Raw genomic sequence first — 14,689 nt, forward strand, 5'->3', positions numbered from 1 at the left:
CCAACTCCAAACTCACTGCCCACAGAGCAGATGTCGACTCATAGCCACCTGATAGGGCAGGGGTAGAGCTGCCCCTGTAAGTTTCTGAGACTAACGCAAACTGAGCAAGCCTCAACTGTGGACCTGGCGGATCAGAGTCCAACGAATAACCACTTAAGCCACGGGAACTCCGCCACTGTTAGCAACAATAATGCCTGTTGAACAAAGAATTTTCCTTGGGGGAGGAGGTGGGGAGAAGAACGGGGTGGATAATGGGGGCCTTTAACATGTAAAACCCAAATTCACGACCATCCAGTGGATTCCGACTCAGAACTGTGTCTTTGGTTTTCAGAGGCTTCTTGATAGGAATCTTCGCGGAAGCTGACAGTCTCACCTTTCACGCTTCGAGTGACTAGTGAGGTCCACCTGCTGACCTTGCGGTGAGCAGTACGCCACCAGGGCTCCCGAGTGAACATATACAGGTCCATTAATCCCATCCCATCCCATCCCATCCATCCCTTCAAGCTCGGTTTTGTGGAGTCAGCCAGGTGCAGGGACTGACTTGGATACATGTCTGAGCTCTGTCTCAGAAAGGACGCTGACTCCAGGAAGAGACCTTGGTAGGATAAGCGGGCCCACCAGGCCCTTTATTATTATCCTTTATTAAAGATACTTGGAATAGAATTCGGTTCAAAAAGGAAAAGCTTTTCTAGCACTTAGAGAGCAGAGGTCTCCATGAGGCAGGCATTCAGACGTGGGGAATTGTTTAGCAGGGAAACCCCAAAAACTCACGGGTCATTGAATCGATACTAATTCATAGCGACCCTGCAAGACAGGGTACAACTTCCATGAGAGTTTCTGAGACGGTACCTGTATATGGGAGTGGAACACCCTTTCGCCCCTGAGGCGCCAGCTGGAGGAAAGGGTGAATTAGTCCAGAGGCGGATTCCAGAATCTAAGCCCTGTCCTGCCCCAGGCGCAAACGGAGAAAGGTCTTTTCTCCGTGGGAACGCTCGATCTTCGGGTCGCCCCGGGCCTCCTCCGTGAGTCAGCAGAGGGAGCTGTTCTCCAACAAATCCCGGCGGCGAGAGGCCTCTCCGAGGGCCTGGGGGGAACGGGTGGGAGGGAGGGGGTGTACGGTCGCGGGAGTTCCCTCTCTCGGTCCCGCCTCCTTAATGCCAATGCCGCTTCCCCCGCCCCCTCCAGCCCCCTTTCCACACCCCACTCCCCGCCTCCCCAAGCACTTTTGCTACGCCAAGGATGCTCCCCTGGGGACGCGCCCACCCCTCTAGTGAGCTGCATTGGTGCAGAACCTCCCTCCCTTCACCCCCAATCCCTTGCTAGATCTTTGCAGGGGGTCTGGAATACCACAGGGGACCCTGACCAGGGGGCTCACCCTGAACCAGAGCCGCGAAGGGTCCTTCCTGCTCCGCTCAGAGGTGTGCCCACTACCCCACCCTTGGGGTGCTCCCCCGTGGTCCCCAACTTAATGAACTGGCCACTGACTAAGTCGCCCTCAAGAGGTGGAAGCCTCGCAGGGCAGGGCAGGTCCGATCCGCGATCGCGGCTCAGGCCCCGGGCCGCGGAGGTCCTGTCCAGTGCACCCGAACTGTGCTCGGTGCCAAGCGCCCCCCCTCCTCAGCCTCCCGCCCCTCCAGCGGCCACTGTCCGGGTGGCAGCAGCTGCTGCAGCGGCAACTGCGGGCATCCCGTCGCTGGCTCGGGTTACTCCCCTCCTCCTCCAGCATCTCGGGCCAGAAGGGGAAAACCTCGCCCAAGTTTGCCTCAAGTACTTTCCTGATGCGCTGAACTCGGGACTGTAAATGCGTCCAGACCTGCCTCCCTTCGCGCGTCTCCACCTGGGAGCCTAACCCAAGACTCCGGAGTATTGCTCGCCTCTGGGACACTGCTGGTAGGACAACAGCGCATTTGGAACCGATTTCGTTTCTCCGCTGGCATTGGGCGAAGACCAGTGACTATAGGTTCTGCTGCGAAATCTCAAGATCGCACGTACTGGGTAAGAGAAGGGCAAACTCAGCTTGGGTGGTAAAGTGGACCGTGGCTGGACGCAGGGCAGGTTGTTCTGGGCTGGGGATCCCGTGTTCCTTCGCGTGAGATGGGCTCCTTCAGGGTTGTGGATGTGCGCCTCGGGAGTTTGTTGCTGATATTGTTTGTATTTAACTCTGCTACCTGGACTCTGTGGAGGAGAGCCCGTGGCGAGAACACTTCACCTCGCATTTTATGTTGCGTACTTTCTGCTCTCATATTGCCCTGCTGCCCTTAGACAAAGCTTGGGGGGAAGGAGGTTTGGGAAATCAGACGGAGAATGTAAAGCAGTTCCCTAGGGGCTGATCTTTCCAGGCCAGCTTGGGCTCCCTCTGAGACTTTGTTTTAGAAACTTTTCTCTCTCATGTACTTAATATTCAAATTGTATGGGTAGCTCTTTCCACTTGCAAGATTCTCCGGCTTCCCTGAGTCTCAGGGTCATTTAGGAGGATGAGAGTCTTAGCTTACTTTGGTGATGAAGTCAGATGGGCCTCTTCCTGGCTAGGAGTACCAGAGTCTTTTCCCACACGGAATGTTGAGGGCCAGGTTCTTCAAGCTGCAGATGCCCCTTTAATAAAGATCTCTCCTGGGTTGGTCTTTGTCTTTGACCCTTCTTCACTCAGAGATACGTCTTGTCCCAATTTTCCTTTCTGAGACGATGTTGCTTAAAGAGCATGTAAAAATATGGCGATTTCTTTGATACTTCTTTAGAAAAGGCCCGTCTCTGCTTAAAGAGTGAGTTTGGGATTTTATTAGCCAAACAACAACAAAACCCCCTTAGACAAGGGAGAGCTATCCAACGCCAAAGCAGAGAATAGCCAACTGGCTTGGTTCGTCTGGTCTTCCTGTGGGCTCCCCTTGTACTTGCCCTTCACCACCAAGGGGATTATGCTTTTGTGTATGAAACCCTATGGGATCAGGACATTGTTCCAAGAGATGACACTTCCCACAACTTGACTTTCTGACGTCCGCTCTAAGAGGTCAGCTTGTTGGTACTTTCTGTTTTGCAGTCGAAAAGGTCCTGGAGTTTAGTGGCGTAGAGTGACAGCTCTGGGATCGGGCAGCCTGGGTTCATTCTCAATGTGACCACTTTCCAATTGTGTTGTTTTGGACAAGTTACTTACTCTCCCTCTGTGGACATCTAAAAAATCCAAGTGAACAGCATAGTGTTTACTGCAGGTGGTTAAGCGAATCGATGCCCATGACGTGTGCCCGTCCGTTGCCTTTGAGTCAATCAATGCCAACTCACAGCGAGTAGAGTATAAACTTCCGCGCAGTGTTTCCAAAGCTGTCAGTTTGACAAGCTGTCTGCCACATCTTTCTCTGCAAAGCGGCAGGTAGATCCAAACTGCCAATCTCTTTGTGATCCAGTATTACCCTGGGAAGGAAACCTCTGTGGTTCAGTGGGTGCTGCAGTGGTGGGGCCCTGGCGCTCCGTGAGGGAAACCTGGGTTTGATTCCTGGTCAGCGGGCCTCAGCACACCCACCGCCCTTCCAGGCAGCGTTTTTATTACAGCGCACGTGGGGTTGCCAAGAGTTGGAGGCTGACTCGATAATATTGACAATCGCCAACTACAGCAACACTGTTGTTGGCATTATTAGTCTATAACTAGCAACATCAACCTTAATGAAGCTTAGTATTAAATACAGCCAATTTTTATATGACTATGATACAGCTTAAAGCATCTTAGTGGCATAGTGGTTACAGCTGGCCTGCTAATCCCAAGGTCAGCCATTTCCAACTACCAGACACTCTACAAGAGAAAGATGGGGCGTTCCAATCCCATAGAGGGTTACAGTCTCAGGAACTCATAGACCGGTTGCTATGAGTTGGAATTGCTCATGGCAATGAGTTTGGGTTGTTTGTTTGTTCATGAGATAGCCTTAGATTAGCTATTAGTACATACCGACTATTCCTCCTGTTTAGAAGGGATTGGAGCGCTTTGCTCCTCTTCTGGTTTCACTCCCACCTAGGTTGTAACGCGCTGTCTAATTTAGCTCAGGCATGATTTTTGTACAGCCCTCTGAGGCATTTTCTGTAGAAAGGAAGATGCATGTGGGTGTGCTTGGGACTTACAGGTAGGGAAGGGTCAGGATGAAGCACTCAATGGTGCTTGGGACTGGCTAAACCCCAAACCCAAATCCCACTGCTTCACTGCCATGGAGCCCATTTTGACTCCTGCCAACCCTATAGGATGGAGTAAAACTGCCCCCGTGGGTTTCCTGTCAGTCTCCATGGGGGTAGACTGCCTCACCTTTCTCCTGTGGAGAAACTGCCTCACCTCTCCTGTGGTTTCAAACTGCTGACCTTGCAGTTAACATCCCAACATGTAACCCACTAGATGACCAGATCTCCTTAGCCCACACCTAGCAGGTAAGAAATGCCCACTTACATACTTTCTTTAAGCTATTTTAAAAGACCATCCACTAAGTAATTATCTAGAATCTCTTACATCCCAGGCACTATTCAAGGTCCTATCTTATTTAAGTTATTTGACTTCATTTTTAGAGGAAACATGAGGGAGTATTTGCTACCTGCCTTCCTTTTTTTAGGGTTTTATGTGATGCTGGCACGCTGTAAATTAAGTCCCCAATCCTTTTTAGCTCTAGTGATAGCAATACCTGTCGCAATAATATCATTGAGGGATTGAGCAAAGCAGGTGGCTTCTTCATTCAGGAGTCAGCTTCCACATCTGTAAGCTTGTGTTGGGAGGGGAGAAAGGAACTGGAAAGTCTCCAGTGTCCTTTGTGGCTCTAAAATCATTGCCTTGTTGATGGTTCTTTCTCACCTTTGTTTTAGGCCAGGCATCCTCAATCGACGGCCCGCGGGCCACGTGTGGCCTGTCAAGGGCATTTATCTGGCCTGCCAGGTGTTTTTGCCCTGTTTGTTTTTTGCATTGGAAATACATTTTAATTTTTTTACACATTACTAATCATTTCAGTGTAATATTTTTAAAAAATCATTTTATTGGGTGCTCATATAATTCTTATCACAATCCATACAGACATCTACTGGGTAAAGCATATTTGTAAATTTGTTGCCATCATCGTTCTCAAAACATTTGCTTTCTACTTGAGCCCTTGATATCAGCTCCTTATATTTCCCCTCCCTCCTTGTACCCTCCTTATATTTCCCCTCCCTCATGAAGCTTTGACAATTTATAAATTATTACTATTTTGTCATATCTTACACTGTCCGATGTCTCCCTTCACCCACTTTTCTGTTGTCCATCCGCCAGGAAAGAGGTTATATGTAGATCCTTGTAATCTGTTCCCCCTTTCTTTTATTTAAATTAATAAATTTTGTATTGGGGCTCATACAGCTCTTATCACAATCCGTACATACATCAATTGAGCAAAGCACCCTTATACATTCGTTGCACTCGTCATTCTCATAATTCACCTTCCACTTGGGTTCCTGGAATCAGCTTGGTTTCCCCTTTTTCCCCCTCCCCCTCCCTCCCCGCTCCCCCCTTCCCCCTGGTCCCTTGATAGTTTATAAATAATTATTATAACTTATCTTATACTCCCCGGCGTCTCCCCTCACCCACCTCCCCATTGCCCATCTCCCAGAGAGGAGGTTACACATAGATCTCCAAGATCGGTTCTCCCTTTCTACACCCCCTTCCATCCTGGTGTCGCCACTCCTACCGCGGGTGTTGAGGGGTTCATCCGTCCTAGATTCCCTGTGTTTCCAGATCCCTACTGCACCGCTGTACATCCTCTGGTCTAACCAGGTCCGCAAGGTAGAATTGGGGTCATGATAATTGGGAGTGCCCCGTTTGTTTTTTTACTTCAAAACAAAATATGTGCAGTGTGCATAGGAATTTGTTCATAGTGTTTTGTTTTTTTTAAACTATAGTCCGGCCCTGTAATGGGTCTGAGGGACAGTTAACTGGCCCCTCTTTAAAAAGTTTGAGGACCCCTTTTTAGGTATATGACTTCAGTCATTTCTGTTTTTGAATGTGGATCAAAGTGAATAATGATACTCATAGTTGATGTAAAGGAAAAGCAATTAACCCCACCTCCTCTTCATCGGTTATTCTATTTTTGAGGTATATTCATATTATTGGGAGGGTTTGTTAAAAATATTAAGTTGAACTCTAAGAACTTGTTGATACCTGACCTTTCTTAACCTATATAAAATGACAGTTTCAATTAGTTCAGCCAGCTGTATCTCACTTCCTCTCACTTGACTCAGACTCAGGAAGTCTTGGGTGGGATGTGAGAAGCTTGCCTTGGTTGGGGGAGTGGGGAGCGGGGTGGGAGGGGAAAAATGAGAAGCTGATACCAAGGGCTCAAGTAGAAAGCAAACATTTTGAGAATGATGATGACATATGCACAAATATGCTAGACACAATGGATGTATATATGGATTGTGATAAGAGTTGGATGAGCCGCCAATAAAATGCTTAAAAAAAAGAAAGAAAGAAAAGAGAAGCTTGCCTTTGTACAAATTTTGCAAGTGATTCTCCCATAAGACAAAAGACAAATGCTCAGTCGACGGCAGTGGATTTACCTTCCTCGGGATTCTGCACTTAGTCTACCAGCATATATCTAAACTACAAAATTTATCATACCATCCCCTGTTTAAAAATCGTTGTTGGCTGCCCAGCTAATGAGCACCAGTACCACCTGGATGCATGCAGAAGCTGCAGCTCCAAGAACCCCATCTCACACGTAAGCAGCAGAAATCTGCATTTTGAGCAAATCCTCGAGTGAAACTGCTCACAGTGGACTTCAGATCACATTTGGAGCCACACCGGTGTACATAGAGCTCAACCCCTTTAACAGCACACGAGACCCCTCAGCACTCCCTTCCCCTGGACCACTTCTCTCTTCCCCAGCCTTCCCGTGACATTGACTTTCTTCTTGTTAGCTGCCATCCGGGTCAGACTCATTGTGATCCATACGGTTTTCATTGGCTAATTTTCTGCAAGTAGATTGACAGGTCTTTCTTCCTGGGCTGTCTTAGTTGAAAGTTTCCCGTCAGTAACGTAGCAACAAGCAAGCCTCCATTGACAGATGGGGTGATGACTGTGCATGGAGGGATGGCCAGAAAGCAAGCCCAGGTCTCCCGCACAGAAGATGAGAATCTTGCTGCTGTCCTTTCAATGCATTACAACCTCCTTGCTCTCTAAGCAGCTGTGTACATGCTGTTCCTTCTGGCGAAAAGACTTTGTGTCTCTCTTTTCTGTCTAACAAACTACTTAAAATTCATTCATCCTGTACGATAAAATCAAACAAAACCCTTCTCTGATACTTTTCCTCATTCTCTACCATAAACTTATGGGAATCCCCACTATCCTTTTCAGGCGGCTTTAATATGTCATCCATCAGATTGTATCCACTGTGTACGTTTCTTGACTGTCTCTTCAACTGGTTAGTGAGTTCCTCATCCCTTACTGCAATCCCTTGACTCCTACAATTCAACCTCCTGCTACATGTTGTTGTTGTTGTTGTTGTTGTCAGGTGCTGTGGAGTCGGTCCAGCCACCTACTAGTTACATAGGTCAGCAACATAGGAGGTAGGTAATCTATGCCTAAAGAGTGTGTGGAAGAAAGACTCAAGATAATGGACATTGAACAAACATGCACACAAAGTGGCTGAGGACAATCACTAAATAAGTACATATTGAGGGTCATGGAGAAGCCAGTCAGGAATTTATAAATTGTCTTGTAGACCTGTCTGCATTGTTCATAACCTACACTGGACAAATGACAATATAGAATATACTAAGCAACGCAGAACATTGAGTGCACACTAGAACAAATCACTGCCCAGTCCTGAGTCATCCTCACAACTGGTCAGGCAAATAACGTCCCATAATTGCTATCAAGCTTTTAATTTCCAATGTAGGCTCATTTTGAAAATAATGAATATGTGCAATAAAATCTGAGTAAGTGACCAAGCACATTCCAAGGTAATGCAAAGATGGTGGTGCCTCAGGCGTGTAACTTTGACTCAAGGACAGCTTCACTACAGAATAAATGCCAGCATGTGCCCATTGGTGGACTTATGTTTGAGAGCAGGGCCCAGGCATGCAGAATACAAATATCTTCAAACAACGCAATAAAAACGACCACCCGTCATCTCAGCTTCTCAAAAATAGGTAGCCAGGTTTTAATTTGGAAAAATTATCTTATTTTAAAAAGAAACAGTCTTTGGGATCTGCTGATTTGTCTTTCTTTTAAATTCTATTTTTTAAAAAGATGAATGTTCTCTACCTTATTTTAATTCTAGATCTGTCAGAACTTTCGCAACTGTCTCTTAATTAGTTTCCCATTCTTATTCATTCATTCACTTAGTCACTCAGTCATTCACTCACTCACTCACTTTTCCTTCTCTGCCTCAGTCTTTCTATCTCCCTTTCCCAAGATTTTATATCTATCTCTTGTCTCTCTTTTTTTCACCATATAAGATTATTTTTACCTGTGACCATTCTAACTCCTTTAAAGTATTTATTGCAGAAGATCAATTTACAGCGCTTCAAAAAGGCATTTTTCCACACTATGAAAGGAAAGACAACGAGACACCACCAATGTTAGTTTTCATAGAACTTCATTTGTCAACTGCTGGTCAAGGTGTGGCAGTTACTTGGTAATTCATATTGTGTGCCATTAGCAAGTCTGGAAAATGTGATGGGATAATACATCCTGTTATTATTACTGTTCATTACTAGAAATTTCCTCTCCTGTTTCATTTCCAATGATTCATACTCTTAGATTTAAAAAATGATGTAAAGCATTTAAATTGCCTCAGTTTCCTATTTAGGGAGCAAGGAATTACACCTCCTCCTTCTAAGATGAAGAAAGAAAGTTCTCTTTCGGTATGGAATGCCTCATCTTGATAGGCACATGTGCAGGACATTAGCATCTGTTAAAAACATCTTATCTTTGGGGAGTAGGGGCCCATCCCAGAGCCAGACTCAGTGTCTTGCTGTTAACATCCTGTCTGACCCCATGAGCTGTGTAGATTCCATTCAGTCTAAAATCTAGCCACAGGTGGTTGTCTCTGTGATGAATCTTTTAAATAAATGTCTTTGGGGAAAATGATCATTGTACCTTGAAAAAAAAAGATAGTTATTTGAAAATTACAGCACATGGAACAATATAGAACCATGAAATATTTGTTTGGGGCCCAGAGGATTAATCCTACAATCAAAAACAAATGAGCAAACATTAAATTTTTGCTTATCTGTATCAATATCTTGAGAGTGTGTGCTTTGACATAGAATTGATGATAAAATATTACTTTTGCTCTTCCACAAAGTAATTGGTTTGAATTTCCCTTCCTCTCAGTCAGATATTTCCTAGGTGTACCTGGTATATGAAGATGTGAACTTGTAGAATCACCAAGAAATGTGTGCCTTCACACACTCTAGACTAACAAGCCACACTTGGACCTGGGAGGCTGGGTGTGGTCAAGGCCAAGGGCAGTTCTGAGAGCCTTTCTGTTAGCTCCTCAGAGAGAGCGCTGTGAGAAGACCTGAGCTTTCTTGTTGGTTTGGAGCCCTGAAGAGAGGGGATTTGAGCGGATCAGAAGGTCTAGAGAGGGAAATAGACTGAGCAGCGGTTTGAAGACCACTTCAAGAAACAGTGATTAAACCAGTCAGCAGGAGTGCTCAATTAAAATGGAAAACCATTCCTGGCAGCCAGGCATGGGACTCCAGGATGTATTCTGCCTGCCTGCCTGCAGGACACGCTGTGCATACCTGGAAGCCACTGAACTACACTGGTGGTGTTTTATTATCAACACCAAGAGTGGTTTGGGGCACCTTATTGGGGCCCAAATAAAGAATGACTTGCGCTCCCATTCCATGAGAAATTTCAAGATCAGAAAGTGGTTATTTCTTTCAAGCAGTCTGAGGATTCTTGGGGCTGGGGGTCGGGCAGGTTTTGTTTCCTCTAGCCTTGTCTGGGTCAGAATGTATGGTTTCCCCGGAGAGGCTTCTTGTTCAGATGACCTTGACACACCACTGTGTTCTCCCTGTTAGTGGGAAGCCGCCCACTGTGGGTATGCCTCCGGCTCCTTCAATTCATAAAATGCGGCCAAACGTGTGGCTCGGAGCAGCTGACTTTTATGGGACTTAAAGCTGAAACATTAAATATTGAGCATGCCTGCGTGTCAAAGCCATTCATTCATCCCACCCCTAGAACTGTCTCCCTCCCTCCTCTGAAGGTACAAGCTCAGCCAGGCTGTCTCAGTGCCCCCCTGCTCCTCTTCCTGCCCTCCCCGCATCTCGCCCCTTGCCCGCCTCACCTCCACATGCTGACCAGCAGTTGTCTTTGTTGTTAATTTCTCATCTTCTTCCCTACATGCTTGGTGCCCTCCTCTTTCCCACCCATCTCTTTCCCTCACACCAAAATTCGTCGGCATCAAGGATTGCCCTCTCAGTACCCTCTCCACTTCCTGCAGCTCTCTTGCACAAATATGTAGCATTGGACCTTGGTGGCCCAATGCTCGCGGCATCAGCCGAGTGGGCATCTGGACAGGAGAATCAGGTGTAGATCCTGGTTCCACCCTGTGATTTTTTACTCAATAGGTGTGTCTGGGCCCAGGGGTGAGCCTTTTTAAACAAGGTATTCTGATATAGGTAGACCATGGATTGGCTATCATCCTTGCTAAGCTTTAGTGCGCCATTCAAAATGTATGTTTTGTTTTCTTCTTCTTCTTTAAAAAAAAAAATTACAGTGCCTTGGCCAGAAGGGAACATGGAGAGTCGTTGGTCTGTGAGAACCTGTGCTTCTCTGTCTCTGCTGGGAAGGGACAATGGCTGTAACCCGAAGCTGTTCATGTGACAGCTGAAGAAAGAGGCCCATTGTTTGGGCTTGGCCGATGCTCCATTCTGCTCTGGCCAGCCGTCCAGCGGAGCTTGGAAGCCCGAGGAAACAGACACACTTGAATCAAAGAGACAAAAAAAGGAGGTCAAGGCCTTCCACAGTTAAACTACTTGCAGCAATGTGTTGGAGATAGGATTTGGGAGGGAGAAAGAGCAATTCTGTAGAAGCATCATTAATCTGCTGGTTTGGGAGCTTAAGGCACGGTTTTTGGAGAGCGCCAGGCTATTAGAACGCCCAGCTTACTTTTGGCCAGGTAGATAGAGCTGAGTTCTCCCACAGCTAACTCAGTTCTCTTACACATGTTTAATTGTGGGTTTCAAAAATAAAAGCTCCCCCTCTGTCCATGGGAGGCAAAGACAATCCTCACTCCTTTTCCCCCAGGCTCACCAAAGACGAATATTCAAACCCGAGGGGGCACCTAGGTAAGTCCCATGGCCTTTGAGAAGGAGTCTGTTTCCTGTGGAATAGTCCCCCTAATGTAGCAATAACTTCCTTCCAAATCTGGATTCAGACAGCAGTTCTGAAGCAGAGGAAGGCTTGAGTTTGAAAGACAGTTATGGCATCGGGAGCTCTCTAGATGCCACCCCCAACTTCCAAGCTGACTTCTAGTCCCGGAGGGAAAGGGTCGCAAACTTCCTGTGAAGATTCACTTCTGAGCTCCACAATGGGCTACATTCTTGGTGCCAGAAGAGGATTCAAATTCAAGGTCACATTCTTCGCAGAGGTCACAGACTTTTCACACACCATTGTTCCTTTAGCCTGATTACTCCTTTTATGAAAAAGTATGTCATTCATTGTGCCTCCGGGTCTCTTTCAAAGGGAGCCTTAGTTCTTAGTTCCTTTGCAGAGTGGTGGGTTGTTTATTTATTTTTCAGTTACAGGGCACTGATTTAAGTCATGTGGGACAGGGAAAGCCTTTTCTAGATGTAATGGGCTCTGGAGAGCCCATTTACACGGTGTTTCAGACAGCTGGCGCTCATTGACCAGTAGGAATCCTTTTGTTTCTGAGATAAGAGGTTTCCTGACTGGAAGCATTAAGCTTTAGAAGGGTTTTTACCCAGGAGAAGGCAATGTATGCTTTGCTTGCGGTCACTTAGCGTGCCTTGTAATTAAGTCTCTCATCACACCTTGATTATAGAGGCTCATTTTGAAGTCCTTAAAGAAGGGGAAAGCGTGGATTGCAGAGAGCATGTGGCCTCATTGTCTTCATTATGTCTCCAGCTCCCACCACAGAGCAGCTTGTTTACACTTTACTAAGTGCATATTTGATTTTACCGATGATGCAGATGCCCCTGAAGAGGGGGAGTGGAGGAAGACACTGTTCTTTGCAGGTGACAAAGGATTCTGCTAAACATTTCCCTGACGAGTTAATTAATGTTCAATTCATTGTCATTAGGCCTGTTCATTTGGCACCATTCGTGTTTTAGAGTCTCACTCCTCCGTGTGCCGAGGGGGTGACGCTCTTTTCAAAAACTGGGCAATTGAGAAGTTGGTTTCCACTGTTGTTCGTGGCACCGATAGTACCTCAGATACCGGATGCTTTCTCTTAAATGCATAGGGTACTTGCAAAAACTTGCATCAGACAGAAGAGGGCTTCTAGAATGCTGATAATGTTCTGTTTGATTCAGTGCTGGTTACGTGTGTATGTATGTTCAGATTTTGAAAATGTATGGAGAGTAGGAAAACACAGGACCAGGTGAGATAGGGAGGGTGGGGCAGGCAGAAATGACCAGAGGGTTCAGATAATGAAAAATGAGGAGGTAAGATTGGAAGTGTAGGGTACAGCCAAGCTGTAGAAGGCTAGGGGTTAGAATCTACCCAGCTACACCTCAGAAGAAAGGCTTGATATTTCAAAAAATTAATCGCTGCAAGCCCTGTGGAGCACTGTTGGTTTTGCCATGAATCAGAATTGACTTGGCAGTGATCGATTGTTATTATGTCTGTGCTCGTCTGTGCTTAGACAGATGAACACATTTCCGACTCCCTTGGATTGAGATGGTCGTGTGCAGTTTCAGCACTGAAGGCTCTGTTCAGTGGACAGATGTAGTCGAAGAAGTTAGGCGCAGATGGGCCATAATGTAGTGGATCCAAGTGTGAGTTCTGGAACCCGGCTTCCTGCATTTGAGCCCTGCTTTGCTCCCCTCTTACGAAATGCATGGCCCTGGGCCAGGTATTCAGTTTCTCCATCAGTAAAATGGGGTCCTGTGATAGCTCTTTCTTAGGGTTGTTATGAGGATTAACTGAGATGCATGAAAAGGATCGAAGCCGATATATGACAACAGAGACTGTTTGAGTTTAATTCTTTTATACCTCTTCAGAGCTATGAAGACATAGTAACACAATGAAAAACAGAACTTGGCCACTACTCATCCTCATTTAAATGGAAAATCAGGACTTTGTCTCCCACTACATGTCAATGAGGCTGCTGCCCGATTAAAATGTCCTCAAATCCCTGTACTTCCTCGTGCAGAAGAGCTAATGAGCCACCAAATAGTCAAAAGCTCATGAAAATCGTTGTTGGAAGGATATGAGGTAAGAAAAGCCAGGTCGATTTATACTTTGGACTTGCAGTTTTTGAACAACTGGCTGCCTAGCTGTTGTGTCAGGGGAAACAGCCAGGTGAGCGCAGAAGGGGAGGGTCATTAGTGGTGGCTGAGTCAGGACAGGTACAGCACCTTCCTTTAGACCAGGAGAGCCACGGAGCTCCCTCACACTGAGGAGGGGAGAGTCCCTTTCCGAAAGGCTGTTTGCTGTGCCTGAGCCAAGCTGAGGACTCGGGGCCCCTCTTCCTGGGTGTAGTTGAGTCAGATGGTTGACATTTATTGTGGCGAAGACCCACCTCCAGGACTCGCACTTTCCTCGGGCATTACAAAACCAAACCACCGAGCTCGTGAGATGGAGCTCTGCCCAGAGAGAGCTGCACAAAGAAGCCCTTGCCTGTCGTTCAAGGCAGCATGTGAATGATGCTTTGTGGTTCTGTTTGTGCAGCCGCGAGAGACCATTCAGAAAGCCTCGTTGTAGCCTGTCACTGCTGTCGAGATTAAGTTTTTGGATGGAGGATCATCCTGTAAGCTAACCCTGTAACGCACGGTGTCCTTACACAGAACAGAAGTTTTTGCTTGAGGGTGTGGCGGACTGGAAGCGATCATCTAAATTAGCTTTTGAATTTCAAGTGTGTGCAGACTTTCAATTTTCTAGAGCTCAGGTGTGGCAGGAGGAGACATTAACTCTCTGCGCCTGGAACAGTGGTAGCCTGGCCTGAGGATACTCCTGCCTAGGTGGGGAATTGAGAAAAGCATTTTGCAGTTCTTGGCCAGGTTGTGAGAAGGAGGCTCAGTGGGGATGGATTTAGCCATTGGTCCATAAAGGAGGCCTCAGCGCTGTTATTGGTAAGTGGCTGACAGTGCTCTCTGCCTCTGATGGCAACTATGTCTGTCAGGCCCTGTCACAGCTGAGAACGATTGCAATTCAGCCAAAAAGGCAGATTTTCAGACAGAATGTTAGTGAGTGAAGAAAGGGTTGTAGATCAGTGGTTCTCAACCTGTGGGTCGTGACCCCTTTGGGGTTCGAACAACCCTTTTCCAAGGGTTGCCTAATACTGTTGGAAAACACATATTTCTGATGATGGTCTGAGAAACCGAGACACCGCTCCTCTGTCTCCAGGCTGGTCCCCGTCCGGCCACATGCAGATATGCCCACATAGAAGTACCCGGTGTGAAGACTGTTACCCATGCTACAACATGCTTCAAGACAAAATTTCATTTATTGGCATTAGAAATAAATATTTCACAATATGTAATTACATATTGTTTTGTGATTCAT

The 14,689-nt window shown here is 46.6% G+C and overlaps 1 protein-coding gene across 2 annotated transcripts in view; it reads left to right on the plus strand.

Annotated features, from left to right (window-relative positions):
• The first annotated feature begins 1,270 nt into the window (after nt 1–1,270).
• The window catches only part of MEGF10 (multiple EGF like domains 10), a 197,169-nt gene continuing 183,750 nt past the window's right edge, over nt 1,271–14,689 (plus strand). For both annotated transcript variants that reach the window (XM_075541483.1, XM_075541484.1), the window contains exon 1: nt 1,271–1,995. The gene's annotated coding sequence lies outside the window, so the exon portion shown is untranslated. The remainder of the gene's footprint in view (nt 1,996–14,689) is intronic.

This window comes from Tenrec ecaudatus, chromosome 2 (assembly GCF_050624435.1).
Source record: "Tenrec ecaudatus isolate mTenEca1 chromosome 2, mTenEca1.hap1, whole genome shotgun sequence".
In the NCBI taxonomy this organism is placed as follows: Eukaryota; Metazoa; Chordata; class Mammalia; order Afrosoricida; family Tenrecidae; genus Tenrec; species Tenrec ecaudatus.